Source organism: Lissotriton vulgaris, chromosome 11 (genome assembly GCF_964263255.1).
Source record: "Lissotriton vulgaris chromosome 11, aLisVul1.2, whole genome shotgun sequence".
NCBI classification, from domain to species: domain Eukaryota; kingdom Metazoa; phylum Chordata; class Amphibia; order Caudata; family Salamandridae; genus Lissotriton; species Lissotriton vulgaris.
In genome coordinates this window covers 350,826,655-350,839,092 of record NC_141699.1, presented here as the reverse complement: position 1 = coordinate 350,839,092, position 12,438 = coordinate 350,826,655, and the positions used below count along the sequence as shown (strand labels likewise).

At 45.1% G+C, this 12,438-nt stretch overlaps 1 protein-coding gene across 2 annotated transcripts in view; it reads right to left on the bottom strand.

Moving 5' to 3' along the window:
- Positions 1–12,438, bottom strand: part of AIFM3 (AIF family member 3) — a 392,572-nt gene that overhangs the window by 123,124 nt on the left and 257,010 nt on the right. The gene's annotated exons all lie outside the window — the stretch shown is intronic.

The following is a 12,438-nucleotide window of genomic DNA, read 5'->3' as shown; positions in this document are numbered from 1 at the left end:
CGCTATTTACATTCTATAAAATACCTTCTACTCACATCAGTGGTGCTGGAACAATTCTCTGGCGGGGGATGCTGGCCAGGGCATAATTTCATTAAAATTATAGGGGTTCCCTAAATCCTGGTGTTACATAAAATTGTACACACCAAATGTGCAAAAACAGACCTGCCAACTCACAAGTTGTCACAGTGTGTCAGACGATTTCTCTCCCTTCACACGGTCGGTGTGCAGACAGAATATCGAGTTGGAAATGTCGCCTACAGAAATATCGATTCCTAAATATCGGGAGTCAGAAATATCGACAGCAAGAATATCGTGGTCAAGAATATAGATTTTAAGGTAAGAAATATTGTTTTTAAAAGTACGGAAGTCATTAATATCGTTTGCAAAAATATAGTTGTTTAAAATATCGATGTCGTAAATAGTGTTATGTATTTTACTATATATTTTAAATGTATGTATTGTATTATATTGTAATTGCATTTATATAGCGCTTACTACCCCTGATGAGGAGTCGAAGTGCTTTTACGGCGAGTAGCACCCTACTCCAGGACCCATAGAGGATTAGTGTTGAATTAGTATAGTGAAACATGCAAGTACATTTTAAGTGGTGGATAGGTTAGTCATTGTTTTGGATTTGGAATAATAGCAGAAGGATAGAAGAGGACAAAGGTTTGTACTTAAATAGTGCTTGTTGACGCACGCTATTCAGGAAGCCTATAAAGGATTAGTGGTGATTTAATATGGTGGAATATGAAGTAATTTCAGTGGTGGATTAAGAAGGATAGCGGAGGTATAAAAGGGGAAGAAAGATTTGCATTCATATAGCACTTGTTACCCCTGATGGGTGTTGAAGCGATTTTCTGGCGAGTAGCACGCCACTCCGGAACCCATAAAGGATTAGTGTTGAAAATTAGTATAGTATAAATATGAAGTAATTTGAGTAGTAGATATGTTATTCAGTTATTTGGGTAGTATATTAGTATAGTTGAATATGGAATTTGAGAAGTGAACATGTTAGTCTGTTAATTTTGATTGAAAAGGATAGTGGGGGGATAAAAGAGTGATGGTTTTTTTTTTAGGTCTTAGCAGTAGGAAGAGGCTTTTGGATTAGTAAAAAGGAGTTTTGGAGGGGAGTAGTCAGAGGGAAGAGTTTAGACGGGTTTGTTTTAGGGGACCGGTATAGTAAAAAAGAGGTGTCAGATGATGCAAGGAGGGGTAGAGTAGGAGAGAGTCTAGAAAGGATTATTTTGGTGATCATAGTAGTGGTATGGGGTTTGGGATAAATGAGAGAGTGGATATAGAGGATGTATTGATAGATATATAGGATGAGAGATAGGGTAGTCCATTGGAAGAAGTAGAAAGACGTTTGAGATGAGTCAGAAGGTTGGGCTAGAAGATACATTGAGCGAAGTATGGGTTGAGAAATAGGGTAGTGCATTGGAAATGCTAAATTAGAAGAAAGTGATAAATATATAGATCCATAAATACATTGAAAGTATATAGATACATAAATGAGGTTAGTATATGTTTATTAAAGATATTGATAAAGGCACAGGATGAGAAATAGGGTAGTGCATTGGATATGCTTTTTCAGGAGAAAAGTAACAGACACACAGATCCAAGTACATGGAATGTACATAGATGCACAATGGAAGTATGTACATGTAGACCAAAGATGATTTTTATTTATTTATTATTATTATATATTTTTTTTCTCTTAACAACATAATTATTTTAAATGTTTATACAAAGTAAAACACAAAGATAGGTACATATCTATAGTGAGAACAAATGCTTATATATAGAGGGATATGCAGTAAATTTCTGTTTGCGTATTGTGCTTATGTGGGCAAGAGCCAAATCTTGAGTAGTTTTCTGAAGATAAGGTGGTGTCGGTGGACCTTATGTTGGGGGGTAAAGAGTTCCATAGTTTGGCTACTTGAACAGGGAAGGATGTGCCACCCATGGTTTTTTCTTGTTTGGTGGGATTTTGAGGCCAGATGCTCCTTTAGAATGAAGTTTCCATTGTTGAATGTGTTTGGTGATTTTATTCCTGATGAAGAGTGGTCCTATTCCATGTATTGCTTTGTGGGTGATACAAAGCAGCTTGAACGTGGATCTTCTGGCAACCAGTAACCAATGCAGGGCTTTCAAGGCAGGGGTGATGTGGTCTCACGGTATGATATGTAAGAGTAGTCTGGCAGCCGAGTTCTGAATCCGTTGTAGTCTTTTCATGGTCGTTCACGGTGATCCATGATAGAGGCTATTGGCGTAATCGAGTTTGGACAGAATAAGGGAGATGGTAGCTTGGACCTTGTGTGGAAATCCCAAATGAAGGAAAATTAGTCGCAGCGTTTTTATAGTAGCAAAGCTTGATCTTGCTAGTTTAGCCACTTGGGCATTCATCGACAGCTTGGAGTCCATGGTCATTCCGATGTTTCTTACTTCCTTCGATACTTCAGACAGTGATCCCAGTTCATCAGGCCATGCGGCAAGCGGGTTGTAATGTTTCCAATCGCCACGCGTGAGTATTTCAGTTTTTGAAGCATTCAATTTGAGATGGCTCCAAGTCATCCACTGATCCACGGCTCTGAGACAGCTGAAAATTGGTGATTTTCCATTGTCTTTGGGGCATTCCAGTTGAAGGAGTATTTGCGTGTCATCTGCATAGTTATAGCACGTGAGGTGAAATTTATCGATCAATACTGGTATGACTTCATGTAGATGTTGAAAAGCATGGGCGAGATGATAGAACCTTGAGGGACCCCTGCTTTTGTGGAGTATGGTTTGGACGAGAAATGTGGGGTATGGATGACATTAGTTCTGTTTCGAAGGTAGGACGTGATCCAGTCTAGAGCAGTTCCCTCTATGTCGGCTTCATAAAGTCTTTGTTTCAGAGTGCCATGGTCAACCGTGTCAAAGGCAGCTGAGAGGTCCAAGAGAAGTAGTGCAGCGTCCCAATTTATTGAGTCACTTTCACTCCCACGCTAGACCCCTCAAAACCTGAGAACTATAGACCAATTTCCCTTCTTCCTTGGGTGGCCAAGATAGCAGAAGCCCATGTCAATAACATCTTATCCGAATTCCTGAGCTCCCATAATATTCTGGATCCGTCACAGAATGGATTTCGATCGAGACATAGCACGGAAACGGCCCTGCTAGCTACCACAGAACATCTCCGGACCATCCTGGATGCTGGTCAAAGTGCAGCGCTGATTCTGTTGGATCTCAGCCCAGCCTTTGACACGGTGTCACATGGCATCCTTCTCCATCGCTTAGAGGCTGCAGGGGTCACCGGAACTGCCCTAGAGTGGTTCAGGTCATTCCTGACTGAGAGATCTTTCCGTGTGTCGGCCCCTCCGTTCCTCTCTCAATCCCACTCCATCGGACAGGGGATCCCACAGGGCTCAGCATTGAGCCCGTCACTGTTTAATCTTTATGTGCAGCCTTTGGCTGCTGTGGCAAAAAATGGGACCTCACGATGGTGTCCTATGCCGATGACACCAAGCTTGTTATCACTTTAGCTGAAGGACCATCGATATCGGCCACTAGATTCAGAGAAAGGATGACAGCAGTGGCTCAATGGATGGCAAAAAATTGCTTACAACTAAACGCGAGTAAAACGGAGGTCTTACTGCTGCTCTGTGGAATGAATATTGGTGGCCAGCGCCCCTCGGTGCTATGCCCATGCCTAAGACAGTGGGAAAGAATCTTGGGGTCTGGATGGATTCCATGCTCAATTTACAAAACCAAAAAAAGAGAGTCGGTGCCACCTGTATAGGCTTGTTAAGGGGTCTTAAACCTCTCTTGAATTTTTTTGATCCAGCAGTACGACAGTTTATTATGCAGTCTACTATAGTTTCTCGTCTAGACTATGCTGGCTCTCTGCTTTTGGGGGCTAATAATGTAAATGTGTGTGTAAATGTGTTTCGATTTATATAGCGCACTTTAACCCAGGGGCCTCAAGGCGCTTGCTTAGGGAACCCGTCCTGGTATTCCCCTGTGAGATACCCCGGCCAGGTATCCACAAGGTGAAAGCCAGGCATCCCGCCGCGAGGGGCCGTAGTGGAGATTAAGCAAGCTATTGCCCAGAGTCGCAGAGTGTGACCCCGTGAGTCGAGTAGGCACCAGAGCGAGAATTTTCAACTCCGTGGAATTTTTGAGCCCGAGACCCACCGAGGCGGGGAATAAAGCAGAGATGCAGAGATACAGCGATTACAACGAGTCCAAAACTCTGCAGCCAGAACTCTGGTAGGTCTCCCCCGCTGGTGCCCGGCTGGGGCCACTATTCAGGGGCTGCACTGGCTTCCGATTGATAAGCGGATCCAGTTTAATGCCCTGTGTTTATCGTTTAAGATTCTGAAATCTGGCGGCCCGGCGCTTCTGGGCGATCTTCTAATCCTGTATGCTCCCCGGCGACAGCTGCGCTCGCAGGGACAACACATGGCGACTGTCCCGCGGTTTAAACTCTGCCGGGCAGGAGGGCGCTCGTTTCGTTATCTGGCCGCCAAGCTGTGGAACTCTCTGCCGGTTCATATCCGTGGTATGGATGTCCTGTTCGCTTTTCGAAAAGCCATCAAAACCTTCTTTTTCTCTTCAGTATAATTTATGGGCTTAGTTTCCTCTGCGACAACCTTTGTGGGCTATGTGCTATTTAGATCTGGTAGCGCCGAGACGCCCCTTTGCTGGGGCAGTTGTGCGCTTTAGAAATCAAGTAACATAACAACATAACATAACCCCGTTGCGGTCACTTCTATTCTTTAGGCCATCCAAGATGGCAAGGAGGGCAGATTTAGTGCCTCTTCCCGGACGGAATCCTGTTTGGAAGTCTGAAAGTATGTCATTCTCTTCAATGAATTGTGACATCTGGGTGAACCCGGCTCTTTCTATCAGTTTGCCCAGGAAAGGTCCATTTGTACTGGGTCTGAAGTTGTCAGGGTTCAGCGGGTCCAAGTTTGTTTTCTTCAGTAAAGTGCATATGTATGACTTTTTGAGTTCTTCTGGAATTATTCCAGTAGTTAAGGAATCTTTGATGATTCTTCTTACTGGAGTGGCAGCAGAGGTTGTTAAAAGAATTGTCTTGAAAGTTTGTGGCGTACAGGGGTCAGAAGGGGTGCCGGCAGGCCTGATTGCTTTGACCAGGTCCATAAATCCATTGTGTGAGATGTGTTGGAAGGAACGGAGAGGCTTGATTAGAGCATTCTTGGATTGTTGTTTTGTACAAGGGTTAGTGCTGGTGCTTTGTTTCTGTTTTAAGTACGAGTCCAACGTGTCTGCTTTGTCCATGTAATGATTTGCCAGTTTGTCTGTGAAATCTTGAGTAACAGGATGAGTTCCTTCTAGACAATTTGGTTTGTGAAATTCATTGAGTATTTTATAGAATTCTTTATTTGCACATGTAGGGCATCATTAGGATGGCGGGCAGATTTTGTCAGCCCGCCATCCTCACAGTAAAAGGGACCGCCCACCATAAGGGCCTGGGTCTCGTTGGGGCAATTAGGAGGCGCCCACCACAGTGGCGGGCGCTTCCCGTATTTTTAACATTGCGGCGGGCGGTGCTGAAAGCACCACCCGCCGCAATGCTAAAAATGCATGTTTTGCTTTTCAAACCACAACGTGACAGGCACCGCACGGTGCCTGCCACGTTGTTCTTTGTGTACCCCCCATGTGTACCTCCCACCCCCCGGAGTCCATGGGAGCCCGCAGCAGGCCCCCCAAGCAGACTCCGCATGCCTTTCTGTGGCGGCAATGCCACAGAAAGGTAATAGTAATTTTTGGTAATAGTAATTTTTACCCCTCCGCTATCCAACACTTTCCCTACTGTTACACTTATTGGAGTGGGAATAGTAATTTTTACCTCTCCGCTATCCAACACTTTCCCTATTGTTGCACTCACTGGAGTAGGAATAGTATTTTATGTCTGTATATTTTTGTACTTACCTGTTTAAGGAGTCGATATTTTTGCATTCTATATTTTTTCATCGATATTTTTGCATTCTATATTTTGTCATCGATATTTTGTCAGTAAACGCACACGGTCACATCGGTGAAGAGCCAAAATCAAATGGTGGCAGGGAAAACAAGCTGAAAACTAACTGCTGGACAAAGTGGCTCTCCATCCTGTCTTTGGTGGCTGTTATCAGTCGATGTCCATTAAGAGGTGTTAAAACACCCAAGACATCGGCGGCAGCCTCTATGACCCTTTTTGGGAGGGAGTGGTGGGGGACTTGGTGAGGGGAAGGGTGCCTCACAAGGCTCTGCCCCCTCAAGGCCCTGCTCCTCCTCACACATTGAAATTTATTTGTAAATTGGCAGGTATGAAAAAGCTTACATGGGAGCATCTGATTGCGAGGGATGGAGGTGGATCAGATGGTAGTCCAAGACATTTGTCCAATGTTTTCAAATGTATAAATACATTGTTTTAATTTTTTACTGAAAAAGGAGCAATGTACAAGAGACCACTAATAAATCAGAATAGTTTTAGTTATTCATGCACATAAGTGAAAAATAAGTGTGTTTTGGTGTGTATTTCGCTGTAGTTTGAAACTTGCATGCCACAGTATTCCACAAGTGAAAGCCCACTTGAAAATGAGCCTAATTTTTAATATTTGTACACTGTAAAAAGAAGCCATTTTTACATTGATTACTTTCATGTTCCTCATTCGAATGAATGAATTAATCTTTGCTGTTCAATTAATTAAAATTGTTACACTATTCTATCAATGAACAAAAGCTTGTTTAAAATCTCACACAGTTGGGGGGCGTGGCTTGGCTGCCACGCAAGATGGACGGCTAGTTGCGGAGCTCCGCCGCACCGAACAGCCTCCTTGCAGCTTTCCCGATGTGAAGGGGACTGCCTTCGTCTCGGCTTAGCAGCTTTCATCAGCGGAACCGGCGGTGAGCACCCGGGTCCTTTCTGCAACCTCTACAGTGCCGATTATCTACCTTAATTTGTGATGTGAATGTCACGTTTTGAACGGCCGCCATTTTACAGCATCGGCTATCACAGCGGACCTCACGCTCTTCTCAAATGCCGTGACTTGGTCTTGGAAACTTGCTGTTCTTTGTCTGCGAAGCCTTTGGTGAGCATTACGTTACTTCTGGCACTGTTCCTACTATTTTTCCTTTACTTTTACTTCATGAAATAATTTTTCGTCAGAGCACCACCATTTTGACTACGCCACAGCTGATTTTCGAGCTTTCCCTCATAGGCTTGGCATCGCGGACGCTGTCTGCGCTTCTAATGCAATGACTGTTTACTCTGTGGAATAATTGCCGCTTGTTTGCCTTCTGGCGCACTTCGACTAAACCAGTCTTCGTGGGAAACCCCTTCTTACGTACCTCATGATGTTCTGCACAGTTTAGCTCTGCCACGCTCATATAATGTACTTTCACATCACTGTCTGTTCTACCCTGCTTGTGTGTAGACAACGCCAATACTTTTGACAGACCTGTGGCCACTGCATTATCTTCAGCTTGGCATGACAGATGTTCTTTTCCATTTTTGACCTTCTGTTCTGTGCAGCGCCATAATTGCTTTCCCATTTATTCTGTGACATGACTTTTCTCAGTCTTAAGTGCTGCACACTTTAGGCAGCTCACTTGTTGTTACTAGACCCATTACATTATTAGCGACACATTCTGCCTCATCTTTCAGCATGTGAACTATGAACTTATGAACTTCCTATGGTGAGATTACGCAAACCTAAATTTGTCTTTGCTTCCTCTGTGAATACTCCGGTGAGTTCTTCAACTGTTGCATCTACATCGACTCATTCTGCAAAAATGTTGACTTCTTCCTCTCAGCGCTCCCCTTCGGGTCACTCATCTTCCAATAGAACCTCTCCACCTGCTCCATCCGGCAAACGTCTTAAACAAAATTCTCCTACACCGGAGGATCCTGCTTCCTCCTCACCTATTGATCAAATTTTAGAAGAACTTGCGTCCTTTTATCGAAGAGACAAGCAAGGATATGCAGCTTTTGAAAGACAAATGGGAGTCCATGGATGCTCGCATATCTCCTGTTGAACTACACGTTCCTGAGGTTCAATCCAACACGCAACGCATTGTAGCATTAGAAAAGACGGTCCTCTCTCTGCAGAAACATACGGAGGATTTGGAAAATCGCAATAGGAGAAATAACCTTCGTATCTACAATTTACCAGAAAATCTTGAAGGTGACAATCCTGTGACTTTCTTTACATCCTTCCTCCCGAAACTTTTGGACATGCCCACCTCTACGTCCATCAGTATTCAAAGAGCTCATAGACTGGGCGCAAGAACATCTTCATCTACTAAACCTCGTGGGGTTATTATCCTATTTCTAAAGTTCACAGATCTTCTTTCGGTCCTTTCAGCAGCGAGGAGCAAGAAACAATTGACTTGGCAAGGTCAGCGAGTTTACTTATCTCAAGATGTCTCTAATGCTACTGCCTCCAGACGTAAGGAATTTCTAGCAATGCGTCCTTCTTTGCGATCCCTTGGAGCACAATATGGCTTGTTTCACCCGTGTACCTTCAGAGTCACTTATCGGAATAAGACTTGGTCATTTCAAGATCCTGGTGAACTACGCAACTTCATCTTTTTGCAGAATGAAGAGGGGATGGAAGCCTCTTCCTCTCCATCGAACAGTGGCTGAATGTTTTTGTTGTATCCATTTACTGCTCTCTAGTTGCTTCTCTCTGGTTTCATGTGCTCTTGTCTACTCCTTCTCTTGGTCTTTTCAATCTTCTCATCTTGGTCGTCTTCTTTTTCTTGTGTCTTCTTGCGTAGGTCCTACATAAATCTTATCTCTGATTTCTGGCTATATACCTTGTGTCACATGTTCCGTATATTAATAATTCTTTCCTTTTTCCCCATGCAGATATGTATCGGATATTCCCTTCATCATCTTGTTCTTCCCTTTTTGTGAGGTCTCGGTGTGGTTCTGCTCCTGTTCCTGGTCTACCCGTCTTGTAACGCATCACCACCTCCCCACTTCCCCTTTGTGTATTTCCCCTTTCAGGTATGTTTATTACAGTCATCCTTTTGGATTTGTACTGTCTTCTATGCCTTCTCTCTTTTCTCTCTCCTCCTTCCTTTGCTGACCCTCTTTCCTGTCACCTAACCTTTTCCCTTTCCCCTTCTCTTCTTCCTCCTCCTCATACTTTTCCTTCTACCCTTTTAACGGTTTGCATATTTTCTACCCCCTTAAAGTTTGAATTATTACTTGTACAGTATGTTTTTGCATTTTTCAATTTTGAACAGTTTACTATTTTTTCACCTTCAAAGTTGTTTCATGGAATGTGAAAGGATTTAACCATCCTATTAAGCGGCAGAGAGTACTTTCACACCTCTCCTCTTACAATCCTGATATTGTTTTTATTCAAGAAACCCATCTTTCAGATATCGAATCTTTAAAGCTAAAGAGACTGTGGGTTGGTACTGTTTTGTTCTCTCCTGCATCTCATAAAAAGAACGGTGTTGCTATTTTGATTCACAAACGTCTTAATTGTAAAGTACTTCTTGAAGAAAAAGATAATATGGCTGAGATACCCGCCACCCCCTCTCAACACAATCCCCAAAGGAGGGAAACCGGAAACAGTTCTTGAAGTTTTTGGAAGTGGGAGGGAGTGACCCTCCCGGCCGTATTTATTAAAACAAAAAATTAAAAACATTTAAACATTAATGTACAATTTCATACCACATTGCGATGTTTGGCTAACCTTAACAGATTCTCTAATACAGAGGTTCTCCTAGCCGAACTAACATCCTACAAAACATTTACTTGAAATATTGAAATTGTACATCCTAACGTTTAAGGGCCAACGGCAAGGTCGTAACCGGTGTCAAGATCCCTAACCAGACATACCCCCCCCACTTGGGAGGGGCGACAGCACTGAGGCGTACTCAAGTGCAACTACTACCAATTTCCCTTGACTTGACGGGGGCACTTATCAACTCGACGCCAGTTAAAGGTCGTTCGAAGACTCGTGTGAGGTATCTAGAAGGTATCGTAGACCTCCCCCCAACCCCACACAACTTACCGCATCTGCCGTCGCAGATGTCACTGGCCCCGGGAAATTCCCCAGGAGGGGGCTGTAACCCCTCCTACACAGGAAGGGGCCTTGACCGCCTTTCCTCTTCTTTCGGCGACCCATCCTTAGAAGGGACCGCCTCCCCGTTGAGGGGCCAAAGGCCACCTCCCCCGAGCGCTCCCATCCGTGTTGGGTGACGCCCACTCATAGGGATCTTCCAATTAGTGCTCACCGATCATGACCTTACCGCCCGACCAAAATAAATACGACAAATGCTAACCAAACGAAACTACATTGGCCACTATGACCGAAAAAACCTGTTTATCAATGGACCTTACATCCGAAGTTCTTTAATCACAAACTTGTAAAATTAGACCAATCTTTATTACACATTCAACATCAACACAACACTACAATAACCTGTAAACGAATTAGAATAATTGATCAATTTTATTAAAACAACTGGCTGTCCTCAGGGGCTGGTGGGTGGGTCAAAATTGGCTCTTCGTTCCGTCTCGAGCTCACGTGCAGCGAGGAGGTGCAGCTTCAGAGCACAGGAACAAGAGGATGTCTTCTGGTCTTGCGTCCCTTTTTATCCATCTTCAGGGCGGGCGTAAACTCGCCCCTGCCTGCCCCGAGGGCGTGGCCGGCCGCGTCAGTGTCTAGGCCAGCCCACTCTAGGGCGGGAAAAAGCGCGCCCCGGCTACGCCGCTTCGGGCATACCAGCCGAGACGCGCCTCCCGCCCAAAATGGCTTCCCGGGGGGATCGAGGCACTCTGCCATACGTTCGGGGGGACCGAGTGGTCGCCCCTTTCCATATGGCTGAGATACCCGCCACCCCCTCTCAACACAATCCCCAAAGGAGGGAAACCGGAAACAGTTCTTGAAGTTTTTGGAAGTGGGAGGGAGTGACCCTCCCGGCCGTATTTATTAAAACAAAAAATTAAAAACATTTAAACATTAATGTACAATTTCATACCACATTGCGATGTTTGGCTAACCTTAACAGATTCTCTAATACAGAGGTTCTCCTAGCCGAACTAACATCCTACAAAACATTTACTTGAAATATTGAAATTGTACATCCTAACGTTTAAGGGCCAACGGCAAGGTCGTAACCGGTGTCAAGATCCCTAACCAGACATACCCCCCCCACTTGGGAGGGGCGACAGCACTGAGGCGTACTCAAGTGCAACTACTACCAATTTCCCTTGACTTGACGGGGGCACTTATCAACTCGACGCCAGTTAAAGGTCGTTCGAAGACTCGTGTGAGGTATCTAGAAGGTATCGTAGACCTCCCCCCAACCCCACACAACTTACCGCATCTGCCGTCGCAGATGTCACTGGCCCCGGGAAATTCCCCAGGAGGGGGCTGTAACCCCTCCTACACAGGAAGGGGCCTTGACCGCCTTTCCTCTTCTTTCGGCGACCCATCCTTAGAAGGGACCGCCTCCCCGTTGAGGGGCCAAAGGCCACCTCCCCCGAGCGCTCCCATCCGTGTTGGGTGACGCCCACTCATAGGGATCTTCCAATTAGTGCTCACCGATCATGACCTTACCGCCACAGGCCGGATAGTTGACCGGCTATCCGGACCCCCCACACAACTTCTACCTAAAGGTCATGTTTCAACGATTTTAACCATGCTAGGAAGTCTCCTAAGAGTAACTCATTCCCCACCCAAGACAAATGCACACCATCCCCCAAATACATACTGTCATCATTAATACAGCTATGAGAAATAGAATGCAATGTCCCGGAACGGAACAACCTACTCACTTTATTGTTAAGCTTTCTAACAGAATGGTTCAAAGCAGGAATAGAGATAGCCCCCCGCCACACCTTTCGTGGAATCAAATGGGACCATGCAATCGTGCACCCCGGAACTCTCCTCGCCAACCAACTTACAGTGGAAAGCATTGCCTCCAGGAGTAGTCGTCTACCGGTGTTGACCAAATCATTGCCCCCAACATGCACTATAACTATAGACGGCGGTGACCTTGTCCGCCCTAACAAACCCTCAAAAAATGTTTGAAACTGGTCAATACAGAGACCGCCCCTTCCGTAGAAGGACATCCTGTACCCGTATTCCCCAGCTACGTGAATCATGTCACCTGCTTTGAATACGTCTGCGGCACGCCTCACGTATGAGTGGCCCACGACCCACACCTCCTTTTTCACAGCCGGTGATGTCTGACCGCTGGCCCGGTGTAGGGTCGACTGCATAGTCCGCCCCGCCTCGTAGGCTTGCGTAACTGAAAACCAAACAAAAAACAAGAAGCGTGAGTACAATATTACAGCTTCACAACATGTGCAACCGCACGTATCTTTTATAACAATTGGAGGACCAACGCCCCACTCGTTTCACTTGCTTAACATTAAGACCCCTGGCTGTAGCTTCCGTAGCAGCCCCTATCCGAAAG